Source organism: Mercenaria mercenaria, chromosome 10 (assembly GCF_021730395.1).
Source record: "Mercenaria mercenaria strain notata chromosome 10, MADL_Memer_1, whole genome shotgun sequence".
Lineage (NCBI taxonomy): Eukaryota > Metazoa > Mollusca > Bivalvia > Venerida > Veneridae > Mercenaria > Mercenaria mercenaria.
The window spans coordinates 983,629-1,001,039 of record NC_069370.1 but is presented as its reverse complement, the minus strand read 5'-3'; the positions used below and the strand labels follow the sequence as shown (position 1 = coordinate 1,001,039).

At 34.8% G+C, this 17,411-nt stretch overlaps 1 protein-coding gene across 3 annotated transcripts in view; it reads left to right on the top strand.

Moving 5' to 3' along the window:
• Window positions 1-8,795: 8,795 nt before the first annotated feature.
• Window positions 8,796-17,411, top strand: part of LOC123559947 (uncharacterized) — a 66,673-nt gene continuing 58,057 nt past the window's right edge. The window contains exon 1 of one of the 3 annotated variants that reach the window (XM_045352118.2): window positions 8,796-9,349. The gene's annotated coding sequence lies outside the window, so the exon portion shown is untranslated. Of the gene's footprint in view, window positions 9,402-17,411 lie in introns of all 3 variants that reach the window. The other 2 variants (XM_045352117.2, XM_045352119.2) reach the window with 2 other exon arrangements.

Genomic DNA, 17,411 nt, shown 5'->3' with positions numbered 1-17,411 from the left:
CTGGAGGCCAGTCCCTTTAGATACTGCCTCAATATCTTAGATACTGCCTCAATATCTTAAATACTGCCCCGATACCTTAAATACTGCCTCAAAATCTTAAATGCTGCCTCGATATCTTAAATACTGCCTCAATATCTTAAATATTGCCTTGATATCTTAAATACCGCCTCAATATCTTAAATACTAGTACTGCCTCGATATCATCAAACCTCAAATAAGGATTGATATGTATATGGGACATTCATTTCTTGGTTTAGGGTGAGCTTTTGTGATGGTGCTGTGTCCATCATCTGTTGTCAGTATTGTCCTTAACCCTTAGCCTAATAAATTTCTAAAATGGACTGGTCCATCATTCAATATGGGCAATACCATTTGTTATTCAAAAGGGTGTTCACTGAAAATTTACTGACTAAACAGCGAACAGTGGAGAGCATGATCAGTCTGCACAGATGCAGGCTGATCTTGGTCTGCACTGATTGCAAAGGCAGAATGACTTGCCACCAGCAGGATAAAGGTTAATATGATGAATCTTCACCAAACTTGGTCAGTGTATTAATCTCATGTATGCTGTAATAGTTAAGCTTGCCACCAAAGCTGAAAATATATAAAACATTTCATGAACCCCTTAACAGATCATTTACTTTCTCAAGTTTGTTGAAATGACTGTGCTTGGCCCCTTGTAGAGGTTGCCAGATTTTTAAACAGAAAAAACCTTCTTGAAGGATCTTTTCCAAATTTGGTCTGTAGCATCTTTATAAAGTCTGATCTCGTATTTATTTAAATGGTTCCTTTTGGCCCTTTTAAGGGGCCGCGGGAGCTAAATATATTAATCTTTAAATGACTTCTTTTGATGAACCACTGGAAGGATCTTCTCCAAATGTGGTCTATAGTATCATTTTAAGGTTCTCTCTCAAGTTCGTTCAAATGGTTCATGGGGCAGCTAGAGCTAAAAATTTTACAATATCTGCTGGTAAACCACCTAATGTTCTTCACTAAAACTTGATTTGTAATATCCTTGTTAAGTCGTCTCCATATATTGATGTTCCTGAGCAAGTTTCCTTGCCGCAATATCACTGACTATGCTGGAAACTAAAACAAATCAAGGACAAATACCTATCGTTAATAGTGCCGTTCCAACATCCAGTATCACAAAACAGCCATGCAATTTTGTACTCGTGTTTTCACAAGAATATAAAATTGTATGCCATTTCAAAGCAATTTTGCCAGTTCTAAATTTACAATATTCGACACCCAGCATTTTCATGTTCAGTTTCAGCAAATGGAAATACTTAGATACTACAAACGCGAGAGGCAGAATAGATACCATGCTTACATTATGAAGAGGAGTAACCATAACGTGTTAAATTTAAGAAAATCAAACAACATAAAGATTTTTTTTTTGGTTTCGCTATTTGAAAGGGTAGGGGAACCAAGTAAAATCGTATCCAAGTCAATATCAAATCCCTGCAGACTATTTAAAAGATCGTTACGACAAAAAGAGACTTCCACTTCGGCACATTATGGAGTAGGAGAAATGTTTTTAGGAAGACGTGACAATTAAGTGAACTACATTAGTGCGAAGTCTTGAATGGAGCCCCTGGTGTTTCCTGCCGCCAAAGTAATACTATGACGGAGTATATTGTTGTTTATTTTTATTTAGGTTGTTTTTAAACGATGATAACGTTTTGGAGTTGCGTATTAGTTTTGAAAATTACATTACAATTACATTCCACTCTCGGAATAGTGGTGGGTAGAAAGAAATGGTAATATCAAGTTATTCTAGCAGGAACGCTATGAATATCTTCAGAATTTCTTGAATTGTAACATGAATCACCTGCTCAGCTTGTGTAAGATTAGACTTCATTTTAAAGAACATAATTAGTCTGTGTTTGTATCGTCTGTCTTAGAGAGTTTCCACAAGTCACTTCTCGATATCAATTTTCCAAGGAAATGGGTCTGGTAGTACCTGAGGCGATGCGTGCACATTCATTTTGTATTTTGTCTAGTTGATCAAATTCGTATTTTGTTCAGTTACTCCATACGACGCTAGCGTATTCGAGGATAGGTCTTATAAAGAAGGTATATATTGTTTCAAGCGATCGACGGTCCAATGAAAATTTTAGTTTGCGCATAATATTAACCCTCTTTTTATGCTTTTTCTACAATGAAACCGATATCAGAGTGCCAACAGCAGTAATTTGACAGGAGGATGCCAAGATGTTTATGTTGGACAGTTGGAGTACCTCAGGTATATACGGACTGAACATTTTGGTGGGGAGGGTGCATGAGTATGGCTTGTCAAACGTTGCAAAATTATATATGTATGTTATTATTATTGTATGTTTGTTATTGTTATTCAATGTCTTGTCATTCATATTCTAAAAGTCATTATTGTTATTCTATATTTCGTTATTCTTATTGTATCTTTGATATTGTTATTCAATGTCGTGTCATTCATATTCTAAGTCTTACCATTGTTATTTTATATGTCGTTATTCTTATTGTATGTTCGATATTCTTATGGTAAACGTCATTATTGTTATTCTATATTTCGTTATTCTTATTGTATCTTTGATATTGTTATTCAATGTCGTGTCATTCATATTCTAAGTATTAACATTGTTATTGTATATGTCGTTATTCTTATTGTATGTTCGATATTCTTATGGTAAAAGTCATCATTGTTGTTCAATATCTGACGATTCTATTTACAAAACGTGTCATTCTTATTCTATGTTATGTGATTGTATTTGTTTGGTGATATCCCATTTAGATTATTGTGATGTCATTCTGTATGGTATTGCTCAAAGCGAAGTAAACAAACTGCAACGAATTCAGAACATGTGTGCAAAACTTGTCCTAAATCGAAGAAAATATGACAGTTCCAAGCAAGCGCTGTATGATCTTCACTGGCTACCAATCAAAGCCAAAATCACATTCAAAGTGCTCACCTACATGTGTAATTGTTCAGTTGGAAACTCTCCAGAATATCTTTCTGAACTTCTCATAAAACAAACACAGACAAAGAACTTGCGTTCTTCAAATTCCGTTACTGGGTGTTTCGTTGTTCCTTTCAACAAGCGCAACACGTTCAGCGACAGAAGTTTTGGTACTGCTGGACCTAAACTCTGGAATGAATTGCCTCTCGAAATAAGGAACTCAGACACAATAGATGTTTTCAAAAAGAAGTTGAAAACTCATCATTATCTTATCTGATCCTGATCTTTTGTTTAATGCTTACTAAATAGTTTATTCACAATGATATTTATGCTCATTTATGTCATATGTCATTTAAAATGTCTTATTTTTGTCGTATTTTTTATGTATTTGTAAAACGCCATTTAATATGTTTTACGTAAAAATAGGCGTTTAATCAAATAAAACAGTTTCAGTTTTAGTTTCAGTATTTGTATAGCGTCGCTGTGCTATTTATATCGCGGGAAATCGCGCATACAATAAGAATATCAAGCTTACAAAAACAATAATGAATATTCAACAACAGTAACGTCTTTTACAATAAGAATATCGAACATAAAATAAGAATAACGACATATAGGATAACAATGGTTAGGCCTCACCAAATTAAAAAGTTGTTCATCGGATTTGCCGCTCATATATTTTCAGAAAGACAAAAAAAATTTTTTATTTTTTGTTTTTTGCTTGCGCTCGCCCCATTGAAAGAAATCAAGCCAAAATATTTTGGTGCGCTACTTTTTACGGACGTAAAAGTGTATAAATGCTTATAAATTCCAGTCCTAGATTGTTCTCAAATGGATTTTAATCAAAATAAATACATACTACGCTCACATCGTCTATAATATATCATAACACTTATATTTAGTTGCGTTAAAGTTATTTCCCCTTTATACAGTTACGCCATTTTCTTCAAATGTTTACCAAATTACATGCTATAAAAATCGATTTATTTCATTGAAAACTGTATGAAGAAAAACATACTAATTTATTTGATAACATCAATCTACATTATTCTGGTAAGGGTAAATACTTATTGATGCATGTCACTTATCTGTTTTCTGTTTTTCCTGTCCAAATGATCAGCATTTGCATACGGAAGTTGGTGGGGTAAGGAATTTACATTATGAGTTGTTTTTAGGCCAGTTTCGATCATCAAATTTTCCAGTCATTTAGTAGACTAATGTTAATACACGTTAATCTCCATTTCCGTCCTTAATTGAGACTTTGTTTCAACAAATTAAATATGTTATGGCAGTTTAAAGTTAGAAAAAGAGATGTACATAAGACATCATGCTCGACTTTTCTGAATCAGAGCTTTGCTAGTAAAAGGGGCATAATAGTCAGAAGCTTTGAAAGTAACAGAGCTATCGGTCATTATATAAAACTCAAACAAAAATATTCTATGTTAAAAAGGGACATAACTCTGTCTAAATTAAGAGTCGAGTATTGTTTCTCCTGGTGTAGACTTTGACAGTAAATAACTATCCTAAGTTTCAAATCAAAAGCTTTAATAGATCTAGTAACACTTACAGAGATATTTGATGTACCAAAACTTTGTAAAGTCAGCTAAAATGCTACATTTTCATAGCAGTAAATATTCAAGTCACATATGCATGTGATAAGTATGGTTTAAGGTTAAGCATTGTTGTTTATAACTTATTTTCTGACAGCATGTTCAAAAGCATACATTATTTGATTACACTGTAGTGTATGCCAATGTTACCTTTTTTCATGGGTTCACTTTGTTGTGCGTCTGCAGGTCAGATTTTCTCAATTCCTGGGGAATTATTTTTAATGTAAAAGATTTTCTCAAACCCTGGAGAATTATTTTTAATGTAAAAAGGCTATACATTCTATTTTAAGGTTTTTATTAGTCAGACGAGAACCAAATACAGACAAATATATTTCTTCGCTCTTCGCTCGCTCCTGATTTTCTCAAAAACCAAAACAAATATATAAATTATTTTTTCGCTCGCCGCCTCAGTTTTTTTTCAGAAAAAAAAATCCGATGAACAATTCAGTTTGGTGTGGCCTTACACTTAGAATACGAATGACACGACATTGAATAACATTGAATAACAATATCAAAGATACAATAACAATAACGATACATAGAATAACAATAATGACTTTTACCATAAGAATATCGAACATGCCATAAGAATAACGACATATGCAATAACAATAGCAAATTTTAGAATATGAATGACACGACATTGAATAACAATAACAAACATACAATAATAACAACATACATTTATAATTTAGCAACGTTTGACATGCCATACATGAGGTTTACAGTTCTGTTTTCTTGAGACTAGCAGAGATTCGGATTTAGAGGAACTAGAAAGTCATTGGCCTATTCTCTACCTATGAAGAAATTGAATGTCAGACTGGAGAAGATCTGCCGCTATGTCGGGCAGCTCGACAATTACATTGAGACTTGTGTCGTCCGCAAACATTAATACAAGATCTGATTTCTTCGACGATGTCAAAAGATAAGAAAGAGTAAAAATCCAAGGATTGATCCTTGGGGAACACCAACCCGTAGGAGAGTCCATGAGGATTTAGCTTCAGGAAGAACGGCACGTTGGCCTCTGCTTGAAATGTGGTATAATGAATTATAATCCATAATACCAAATACTTTTTAGGCATTCTTTTCAGATAATAGCTTTTCGGTCAATAATAAGTCATGTACTTGAAGAATATATTTCGCATGCCTTTTCACACTTAGCTTTCCGGTCTAGGTATTAGTCATGTGCAATAAATGACAGGTTACATTATATCGGCCAGTTAATGCATTGTCCAGCAATGCATGTTTCAAAATTACTAATCGTTTTGACAACTGACTAACTGGATAAATGACAGAGTAATAATAAACAACCGGTCTTTTGATCACGCCGCATGGCTCATTTCTTTCATAAGCAGACGTTTCGAGACAGAACTTTAGTATCATTCTGGTACTCAGACAGGTTAGATGCGTATGTTCGATACTCGCAAAATGAATTAGATTAGGACCGAGGCAATTAACGATGAAGTATTAATCTTAAAGTTTAGAGATTATTTGAAATAACAGAGTTTCTTATGTTAGAGAATTATGAAGAAAGACATTGATGTATATACTATCTTAGAACTTAGTACAATATTAAATAGTAGTTATAAAAGAGTAGTAGTTGTTGTTGCTGATATTTAATAGCGTGAACCTTAGACCCTGTTACACCACAGAAAGGTAATTTTGAAACCAGTTGAGAAGAGATCCGGATATTCCAGAATATATTAGTTTAGATAAACAAGTATCTTAGCGGGTAGACAAATGTATACACAAGGTATAAATTTGGAATAATATATTTACTAGTTCAGAGCAGTAAAAAGTGAGTACAATGATATACTTTGTCAACGGTTAACCTATAAGCAAAATGATAACATATTATTTCAAACATTCTGCATTTATCGTACAAAAGCTAAAGCGTTTCCAACTTTGTGTTATACAAAGTTGCAAGATGTGTTTTTCATACCATCAGTTTATAGCACAAGAACATGAGGCAAATACAGTAAAGTCATTGAAATTATATAAATAACACAGCACCACTGTATATATGTACATATCATGGTAATCTAATACCTGTACACGTTTATCTAGATCATAGTTGTCGTGGGATAGTTTTATCATACTATGGTTGAAAACAATACAAACAATTGATCATACGGCATAGTTTAAGTATGTGTCATTTTGATCAATTTAACAAAATGTTAATACTACAAAACGCACGTGGAGTAGGTGGAGACTTTGCATGAGGCCATATCGGCGCTGACGTAAATGTTGCCGCGATTAAAATTTGAGGAGCAAAAAAAAAAAAAGAAAAAAAAGAAGAGTAAGAAGTAGGCCTTTTCACACTGATGAAAATTTCAGTTATAAAAGTTCAAAAAAGTATATTAATATCATGAGAATATATTAGAATATAGTCTGCATCATGACATCATTGAGGCAAGGTGAGGCGGAAATCTTAGCAGCCATATTGATAGCCTTGTCCATGTCCTCCTCCCCCAAGTTGGCTGAGAAGTGACCTATAGAGCTATTCATCAAAGTCGCACCCAATCATTTATTATTATTATCAAATTTAAATCCAAAACGCACCTGAGGCCACTTTTTCATACCGAATTTTCAAAATGTTTCTGGGGAAAAGCCCCCCCCCCCCCCTCGACCCCACTAAAATGAAGGTGAACCCCTTCCCATACCTTAAAATTTATACCATAAAAGGCACCAGAGGCCACCATTTCATACCTGTATTTCAATGTTTTTCCAGGGGGAGAGCCCCCTGACCCTGCTAACTTGAGAGGATCCCCTACAGTACCTCAAAATTTAGACCCATAGGCCACCATTTCGTATCTGTATTTCAAAATTTTCCAGGAAGAGACCCACTGACCACCACTAAAATGAAGGGGAACCCCCTCCCATACCTTTAAATTCAGACCAAAAAATGCACCAGAGGCCACCATTTCATACCTTTATTTTAAAATTTTCTAAGGGGAGACACCATGACCCCCACCCCCAACACGGACACAGTCCTCACTCCCGTACCTACCCCCTCTCGGGTTATAAACTAATAAACTACTAGTATACTGAAAAATAGCATGCTGTATGTCTTTTCTGATGGTTTTCTGATTTTATTGCCTTTCAATTACAAAAATGATTGTATCCGAGACCATATTAGAATAGGATAAATCCCGAATTATCCTTGTTATAAATATATTTTTTTTTCTTAAAATATGAACGTAACTGTGAAATATAGGGCTAAAAGGACCGTTTTACTGCGATATAAAACAATTTGAGAGTGCTTTAGAACGCACCAGAGACGTCCTGGGAGAAAAAACCGGGAGGCATGCCCCCGGATCCCCCTAGATTGCCTCGGTTTAAATTTGTGTCTGGCTACGACACTGTTGTTACATTTAATAGCTGGATACTTTTGATTACAGGCATAATGTATATGTACCGCTTACTATATGCTTTATAAATCTCATTTACCATGAAAATCTATTATCACTATTAGCTAAGCTTACACCTTAGATAATGATAGATTTTTATCAGGGTATTTTTATGCAAAAAAGCAAAAAGACATTGTATTCAAATAACAATATGATACAATTACTCATAGTAAGATGTTATCATTCTAATAGTATATCAGGATATACATTCTGTGCAACGTGCATCAAGAAGAGAAAATATCTTGATGATTGAAAGCATTGTGTAATAACTATAATGATACAAGTAATGATCAAAGCATAATCCGTAATTCTGCATATATATTTTTTTTAGCATTTAGATGAATATTCAACAATAGTGTTAAGACACGTATATCACCGACCGTGTTCAGACTGAACATGTGTATTATTATTGTGCAGGGCTCTAATTGGTGGCTGGGATAAAAAAAAACAAAAAAACATTAAAATATAATCTTGTTTGCATTCACACTAGGCAGCAGAATGTGGATTAACTTATATATGTGCAAGAGTCATGAATATTTATAAGCATAAATATATATATATGCAAGAGTCATGAATATTTATAAGCATTGTTGCATCTATATGGGAAGAAAACATGGATGTAGAAACATAGTTGTTAAAATTTAGGGAATGAATTGTAATAAACAAGAAAGATAACAAACAAGGAGGCCTGCAGACTTATGAAGGAGATGTAAATTTCACAGTCATTGAATCCATTGTTTATAACCACGCGGTTTTCTCTCGCCAAAATGTCAAATTTGGTGGGAAAGCCATAAATATATTTTAAAACTGTACTACTGCTAATATTCCACATGTGTGTTCACACTAGTCAAATAAATGTGTAGACTAAATTTTAATGAGGTAGTTTTAACTCTGGAGGCAGTTTTAATGTTACATTAATTTTTTTTATTAATCCTCTTTACCTTCAAATGATACACATTCTTACACATTGTGTGTGGACGTAAACTGGATTAAAAAATAAAACCGTTTTAGACACATTTAAACCCAAGTCTGAACAGAGTAATAGAGTACGAAATGTCTGAGGCGAAACGACATAAAATGGGATTGTGTATACGTAACTTTGTGTTTTTGTCAAGAGACAGACAAGCAGGTACCGTACCTAGATCATATTAGTTTATGAACGGAAACATTATGGAAATTGACTTAGGTCCCTCTGACCTGCACACAATGGAGATTATTATCTTATGTACGTTCATTTCGTAGAATGAACCAGGAAGCAGTTTTCACGAGAGAAAAAACTTGTTAAACTTTCAAAATAATAGATCTACTTGATGAGATACTATTTACGATAAATCGTTACTGTTAACACCTGTATATCATTATTCAAATGTTATTGAAGGAATATGTTGCAGTGAGTATAACTGTTTTAACATAAATCAAGGGCCGGACAGGACGTGAATGAAGTAAGTGGGTTTCTACATGTATTTTGAACTCGACATATATGTGCATGCATCAGTTCTATGTGTACTACACACTCGGTTTTGCATTTCAGTGTCGTAGATTTCGAATTGTCGAAGTTATTGACTCCAGGGGCGTACCTGGGCATACGCCTGTACGCACGTGCGTGACCCCAAAAATATAAAAAGCTAATCATTCGAAAAAGCAAACAAAAAACAACAAATAGAACGAAGGGGGTAGTGGGTGCAGGCATTTTAACAAACCAACCAAGTTCTTTTTTAAAATCAATTCTTCGCATTAAACAACGTGCCTTTTCTGTTATCGTGTAGAGACATTTAATTTTTATATATACATACTTTGAATCATGGTTAACTCCCTTTGGTACATCATCATTGGATTATCACGAGTTCCGGATGACATTTACTTTGCGCGAAATTTCAAAATGTCAAGGCAAAGTTAATGTCTGCCCACCATAGCCCCATGTTTTTAATCAAACAGAGATACAATACAACAACCAAAAAACTAGAGCTATTGTCATTTACATGAGGCAATGTCCATGACTTCAAGTTTCCAGCCAGCTAAGTATGAGCGTAATAAAAACAGCCTTTAGAATTTTGCAAAACAGACTGTTTGACACTGTCCAGAATTGTTTACATCGTAAATACTCTAGGGGCAGGGCATGAAGTGGCTGCACACTTACTTAAAGCGAGCGAAATGGTTGCAAACTTGCAATATGGCGGATATTTGCTAAAATTATCGCACGTTCGCTTGTTTTTTTTCATCAGGTAAGTGGGTTTCTATTGTATTTCGAACTATACGGATATATGCATGCATCAGTTCTATGTGTACGTCACACTCGGTTTTGCGTTCCAGCGTCGTAGATTTCGAATTGTCGAAGTTATTGATGGTATAAAATGGTCATGTGCATGTTTTGATATTTGAATGGCGCCGTTTCTTGTCGATTTTTTAATAGTTATGATCAAACTTGCCTGTTTTGCGGGCACTTAAACGTGACAAAACAACCGATTGTAAAGAATTTCATAAAAGTTTGGTTTTGCATGTTTCACAAATGATTTTATACTCAAATAAATCTTGTTCAAGCTCTTTTTTGGTGCAAACTTGTACTTCAAGCAGTTTCGGACGCAAACTTTTACTTGTAAAATAGTATCCAACTCTCGGAACGTGTCGATTATGTTACATGTACAAATTCCTGTTCAGGGTTCAGTATCGCAAACAGGGCAGTTTTTCATTTATTAAATTATGTGGTAAAGTAGAAAAATCGTTTGTACTAACTGAAGACACATTGTAATTATTAATTCTAAACTTATCCAGAATTTTTTACCGACCAAAGTAAGTTTTTACCAGAGTTTTCGTATACTCTGTCACAATATTTTTTCACGTGGCCTTTTACAGCAGTAAGGCATGATGTTAATAACTTGGAAATATTTGTAGTGGTACAAGAACTTGAATTAGCGATAAAACGAGCTTTATATGATTGTTTATGTAATTCTGGAACTTTCTGTTTTTGTGCAGCATCATGCGGTACTTTAATGTTTTGATATAACAATTTGTTTAAATGAAGACCTTTGGTCATATTTTCTTGAAACTTTATAGAGAGTATTACGCGACTTACAATTGAATGCACTGACTTTATTGAACTCAATGAAACGATCTCATTAAACAATAATTTGAAAATAGTTTTAATGTTCTTTTCATACTTTAGGTTGAAGACGCATTTCCTTCATGCCAAGATATAAAATGTCCTTAGATTTAGCAAGCGAAAATCAGGAAGGTGAATAAACGGGACGGGTATGCATACCTGAAACAAGAGGGCCAAGATGGCCCTAGGTCGCTCACCTAAGAAACACTCCATAACAGTGTAAAACATGTTTGACCTAGTGATTTCATGGAAACAAATATTCTGACCAATTTTCATTAAGATTGGACCAAAAAATTGGTCTCTTGCGATAAAACAAGCATTTTCTTAGATATGACCTAGTTTTTGACCCTAGATGACCCATGTTCAAACTCGACCTAGATTTTATCAAGGCAATCATTCTGACCAAAATACATGAAGATCAACTGAAAAATACAGCCTCTATCACGTACGGAAGTTTTTTTCTTTGATTTGACCAAGTGACCTAGTTTTTGACCTCAGATGACCCATATTCAAATTCGACCTAGATTTCATTAAAGCACACAACCTGACCAAATTTCATAAAAATCAATTGAAAAAAACAGTCTCTACCGCATACACAAGATTTTTCTTTAATTTGACCTAGTGACCTAGTTTTTGACCTCAGATAACCCATATTCAAAATCGACCTAGATTTCATCAAGGCAATCACTCTGACCAAATTTCATGAAGATCAATTGAAAAATACATCCTCTATTGCATACACAATGTTTTTCTTCGATTTGACCTAGTGACCTAGTTTTTGACCCCAGATGACCCATTTTCGAACTCGGCCTAGATTTTACCAAGGTAATCATTCTGGCTAAATTTCATGAAGATCAGTTGAAAAATACAGCCTCTACTGCATACACAAGGTTTTTCTTTGATTTGACCAAGTGACCTAGTTTTTGACCTCAGATGACCCATATTCAAATTCGACCTAGATTTCATTAAGGCAAACAACCTGACCAAATTTCATAAAAATCAATTGAAAAAAACAGTCTCTACCGCATACACAAGATTTTTCTTTAATTTGACCTAGTGACCTAGTTTTTGATCTCAGTTAACCCATATTCAAAATCGACCTAGATTTCATCAAGGCAATCACTCTGACCAAATTTCATGAAGATCAATTGAAAAATACATCCTCTATTGCATACACAATGTTTTTCTTCGATTTGACCTAGTGACCTAGTTTTTGACCCCAGATGACCCATTTTCGAACTCGGCCTAGATTTTACCAAGGTAATTATTCTGGCTAAATTTCATGAAGATCAGTTGAAAAATACAGCCTCTACTGCATACACAAGGCTTTTCTTTGATTTGACCTAGTGACCTAGTTTTTGACCCCAGATGACCCATTTTCGAACTTGGTCTAAATTTCATCAAGGTAATCATTCTGACCAAAATTCATGAAGATCAATTAAAAAATACAGCCTCTGTCGCATACACAAGGTTTTTACGTGATATAACCTAGTGACCTAGTTTTTGACCCCAGATGACCCATTTTCGAACTCGGCCTAGATTTCATCATGGTTATCATTCTGACAATATTCATGAAGATCAATTGAAAAATACCGCCTCTATCGCATACACAAGGTTTTTCTTTGATTTGACCTAGTGACCTAGTTTTTGACTCGAGATGACCCATTTTCAAACTCGGCCTAGATTTCATCAAGGCAATCATTCTGACCAAATTTCATGAAGATCAATTGAAAAATACAGCCTCTATCGCATACACAAGGTTTTTCTTCGATTTGACCTAGTGACCTAGTTTTTGACCCGAGATGACCCATTTTCGAACTCGGCCTAGATTTCATCAAGGTAATCATTCTGACCAATATTCATGAAGAAGAACTGAAAAATACAGCCTCTATCGCATACACAAGGTTTTTCTTTGATATGACCTAGTGACCTAGTTTTTGACCCGAGATGACCCATTTTCGAACTCGGCTTAGATTTCATCAAGGTTATCATTCTGACCAATATTCATGAAGATTAATTGAAAAATACCGCCTCTATCGCATACACAAGGTTTTTCTTCGATTTGACCTAGTGACCTAGTTTTTGACCCGAGATGACCCATTTTCGAACTCGGCCTAGATTTCGTCAAAATTATCATTCTGACCAATATTCATGAAGATTAAATGAAAAATACAGCCTCTATCGCATACACAAGGTTTTTCTTTGATTTGACCTAGAGACCTAGTTTTTGACCCCAGATGACCCATTTTCAAACTCGGCCTAGATTTCATCAAGGTTATCATTCTGACCAATATTCATGACGATTTATTGAAAAATACAGCCTCTATCGCATACACAAGCTAAATGTTGACAGACGACAGACGACAGACGACGGACGACGGACGCCGGACATCGAGCGATCAGAAAAACTCACCTGAACATTGCTCAGGTGAGCTAAAAAGAGATGAACAATTTCCTCTCTTAAGTTTCATAAAGTGCAGATTTTCATCTAAGAGACTCATAACTTTTTCGCCATTAAAAACTCCAAAACGAAAATGTGTTACAAAATATATACGATGGACTGTCCAAGAATTTAGTGGTATTAATAAAGAGGAATCAGTGGAAACTACAAACATTATGGGAGCGAAAATCATTCAAATAAGATCGAAAAAGAAGAAATTGTAACAATTGATAGTGTACCTTCAGCAAGCAATTATACATATACCGGCGATGGTAAAACTGAAGAATATCAACAAGCTATAGGTGAAATTAATGAGGCGACTTCACTTTCGGGAAATATTCTACATCAAGTATTTCATTTAAGTTGTTCAAAGGTACCTTACAATAGTACGATTGCAAAACGATTTTTAAAATGAGGTATTCTGAAGAAACTAAAGAATTCTTTAGGACAGGCCTTTGTTTTTATCAAACAAATTGTTATTTTAAACATCAAAGTTCTGCGTGATGCTGCACAAAATGTACAACCCTATTCAGGACAAATTTGTACAAGTTACATAATCAACATGTTCAGAGAGTTTGACACTATTTTCCAAGTAAAAGTTTGCATTCAGAATTACTTGAAGTACAGGTTTGCAACAACAAACAAGTTTGAACAAGATTCATTTCAGTATAAAATCTATGGAACATGCAGAACCAAACTTTTAGGAAATTCTTCACAATCAGATGTTTTGTCACGTTTACGGGCTCCAGAACAGGCTAGGTTGATCGTAATAATTAAACAATCGACAAGAAACGACGCCATTCAAATATCAAAACATGGATATGACCATTTTATACCTTCAATAACTTCGACAATTCGAAATCTACGACGCTAAAAAGCAAAACCGAGTGTGACGTACACATAGAACTGATGCACGCACATATCCGTAGAGTTCGAAATACCATAGAAACCACTTTCCTAATGAAAAAAAGCAACAAGCGATCGTGCGATATTTTAGCAAATATCCGCCATTTTGTAAGTTTGCAATCATTTCGCTCGCTCGAAGTGAGTGTGCAACCACTTCACGTCCTGCCCATTGATCATCCGAATAAGCATGCATAATTATAGTTGTTATGCTGAGAATGATACGTGATATTTTTGTAAAGATTGACGTTGCAATTTCACTACTTTTTCGAACAATTGACACAGGACGCGTGAAAACTATTAGCCTACCATGTGTATGGATTTTATGCACATATGTTTGAACGTAGAAGTCTTGAACGCTCAATCTTTCTATCATTTATTCATGTATATTTTTTATTCATGTATATTTTTCATTCTAACATGGCTCTATTTGTCTACCAGTTAAACAAAGAAGTTCAAGCTCTGTATATTCACGGGCGCTTATATCAATAGATATATACATTACCATACCCCACCCGCCTCATATACATTAGTGACTTCCCATAATTATAAATGACAATGTCTGGCGGGAATATTATGATGTGGGTTTTCTTAGCGACTTACACGTTTTCTTGTAAAGAAAAAAATTCCGAATCGACTAGTGCTTCGCAAATATATTGAAATACCTGAGTCAGATATGTCCTTGATATGGATGATGAGTCGATGACGATAATTTACGTCGATCGGCATCGGATAATGAAATCGGTACCATTCATTTATTAACATACGATTTTGTACGGCTGTTTAAAGTATTTTTGCGTGCATGGAAAAATTCGACTAATTTTAGGGAAAAGTGATCTTCATGCAAAGAATTTTTACTCAATTCTCGCATCTTTTCGTTTAGGCCTGCCTCGATTTCATATGTATACGCTTCACGTGCCAGTCAGAATACACGAGTGCGAATGAAAGGCGGGAAAAAGAAGTATTAATCAGTCTCCACGGATTTTATTGACTTCTACACAAGTGCGAGATAAAATCAATGACACGATTCTATTACGTCAGGAAATGTTGATTGACATACTTTCGGGGATTAAGGACGCTGTACGCATCATTCAGACGAGTTCAACGAGAAAAATGAAATATTTAATGAACAGAAATAAAAAAAAAAGATCATTTTTTTTTTTTAGATCGGTGAGGTCAAAATTTCGTTCCATGTACCGCGGTCAGTAAAGTAGCGACTTGGAGTTAAAAAGAAAGGAAAAGTACGTAATTAATTAAGAGAGGTGATCAAACTCCCCAATCCCCCCTTATATATATTTTTTATATTTTTACAGTCAACCCACCACCCATAAAGACGATTTTTTGTGAGGACCCACACCCATAATTGTGATTTTCTGATGGACCCCACCAGTGGGCCACCACCCATAATTATGATTTTCCGATGGACCCCACCACCCGTCAATAAAAAATTCTTTTGTGGGAATTATGGTATTGTATGTAATGAAAATAAATCTGTAATAAAAAAATGTCTCAAATTGCAGATGTGGTGCATATTTCACAGGCGTGTAGGTCTAGTAAAATTAGATCTATACATTTTGAATGAAAATTATTCAAGATATAAGATATATTTAACAATGCATTTACTCCAAATATATGACAAAATGCATGATTTGCTATTCTTACTTTAAAAATATAGCCGGGGACAATATACCTGTAACCTCTTTACCACGCCTGCGTACTATGAAAAAGTTTCCAGCTACGCGCCTGAGTCGCTGTTATGACATTTACATAATTATGCTCTCCAATTATTTTTTTTTCTAATTTCTTGTTAATTTATCCAAGAAGTAATTCAGTGCTATGCATTCCAGCGGTCTGAGTAACGATAATTTCCAGAGCATCAACTTTCTTTCACAGGATACACAAAACTGAACAATAAACACTTGACGCCGTCAATGACGGTATGGGCGGCGGTAGTCCAAATAATTGTACTCGAGAGTTGAATATCGTTATATTATTTTGACTTGTCGATATCCGCCTCCTTTAGGTAGACAACGTAAAATATCAAAATGTAAAATTGGTCTGCCCGAGGTCTCATTATTTAGACTAGGGCGGCGGTTACCGCCAAAATTAGTAAATATACAAGCCATTCATAAACAAGTCAGTCAGTGCAGTGCATTTCAACGCCATCTAGTCTAAAACTCCACCCCGTCCAATAAATTTGCATTCAACGCATTGTATTTTGAAACCATTTAACACAATACCTCATTCCATCCATCAAAACATGGAACGATGCATTGAAAAACTTGTTGCGATGCACCGTAACTATGATAACAAATGACGTCACATACATAGTACTTAGAAATTGTTGCAGCCATGTTTATAATGTCAGTTGCGATAAAATATGATAAATGGACTTTGGAAATAACTATGTTATTGGAGATTTCGTGTAAAACATATTCGTGTTGACTTCGGCAATCGGACATTGTTTTTTGTAGTCTTGCGCCAGGTGTAGGCTGCAATTTTTTCTGCTCTGCAAAATTGGATTTTTTTGCAAAAACCAGTGATTCTAGAGATTGGATTTTTGACTCAGTTTTTAATAAACTGGTAACCAACATTCTGCAGAATTTGTTTTGTGGAATTATCATTGGATTTACGAATAACTTTGATGTAAAACAATTGTAATTTGACAAATATTGGGGTAACGTTTCAATAATTTCAGTCAGTTTTGGTGAACAACATCTCACTCGAAATTATGGCTAATCCGTGTACAGGTAGACAATACAGTAGAGACCAATTACTGGATTATAGAGATGTGCCTATGAGGTATACAATACCGAATAAAGAAACATTAGCTATGTTGAAAAAGTATAATCTTTTGAAATACAGAGGTAAACGGGCTGGTCGCTCGAGGATAAAATCTAAAGCTGATATTCACTTGACAAATTCGACCCAAATTAAACTAAATCATACATTTATATCAAATGCACACAGAAAGAAACAACAGGAACGTTCAAATTTGATCCAAATTAAACT